Source organism: Echinops telfairi, unplaced genomic scaffold (genome assembly GCF_000313985.2).
Source record: "Echinops telfairi isolate 266 unplaced genomic scaffold, ASM31398v2 ScPeMD7_7;HRSCAF=31, whole genome shotgun sequence".
Lineage (NCBI taxonomy): Eukaryota > Metazoa > Chordata > Mammalia > Afrosoricida > Tenrecidae > Echinops > Echinops telfairi.
Window position 1 is genome coordinate 22,331,533 of NW_022103904.1, and position 1,001 is coordinate 22,332,533.

The following is a 1,001-nucleotide window of genomic DNA, read 5'->3' on the forward strand; positions in this document are numbered from 1 at the left end:
TCATTCCATAGTATTAAGTGCGCTTGTATATATGTTGCCATCAACTTTTCCAAAACAATTTTTTTCTACTTGAGCCCTTGGTATCACCTCCTCTTTTATTCCCCCTCCCCCCATACTTAGTAGTTCATTAGCTATGATTTTCCTCTAGATTGCAAACTGTTACAGTTCTCCACCTTTTTCACGGTGGGAGCTTCAGCTTTCAGCATAGGCCTTGCTGGTGTTGTTAGGTGACCTTGAGCTGGCCCCAAGTCACAGTGTCCCTGTGTACAGAGTGAACACTGCCAGGTCCGCACCACCCTCACCACTGTTCCTACACCTGAGCCCATGGTTCTGCGGCCGCGCCAATCCATCTGGTTGAGAGCCTTCCTCTTCTTTGCTGACCCTTCTCTCTACCAAACATGGTGTGCTTCTCAAGGACTGGTCTCTCTTGACAGGTCTGGAGTCTGTGAGACAAAGTCTAGCCAGTCTGTCTCTAAGGAGCATTCTGACTGTGCTTCTTTAAGACAGATCTGATTTTCTTTTGAGGGCTAAGTCTGTGGTACTGGCAATATTCTTTGCCAACACCACAGTTCAAATGCGGCAGTTCTTCTTCATTCTCCCTTGTTCACATGCACCTGAGGCCGTTGAAAATACCATGGCTTGGGCCAGGTGCTCCTTAGCCATCAAAGCAACACCCTTGCCTTTCAACACTCTAAAGGCTCTTGTGCAGCAGGCTGCCATCAAGTTCATTCCACATGGCTAGCTATCGGAGAGCGTGGACATGCTCCTTAGAATAAATCTCCATGGGAGAAAAATAGCCTCATCTTTTTCCTACAGGGCAGCAGGTGGGTTTGAACAGGTTGACTCTGTGGTTGACTGATCAGCTCTTAGCCCACTCTGTCACTCAGGCTCCTTATAACATATATAAGCACTGGCTAAGTATTAGATCAATGCGTAAATGGAGGGGCAGCTGCAGGATCCAGAAAGCAAGTGGGGGCACCTCACTTCCCTGGTGCCTCACG

At 48.2% G+C, this 1,001-nt stretch overlaps 1 protein-coding gene across 1 annotated transcript in view; it reads right to left on the bottom strand.

Annotated features, from left to right (window-relative positions):
• TMC3 (transmembrane channel like 3) overlaps positions 1-1,001 on the bottom strand; it is a 54,473-nt gene that overhangs the window by 24,493 nt on the left and 28,979 nt on the right. The window lies entirely within an intron of this gene.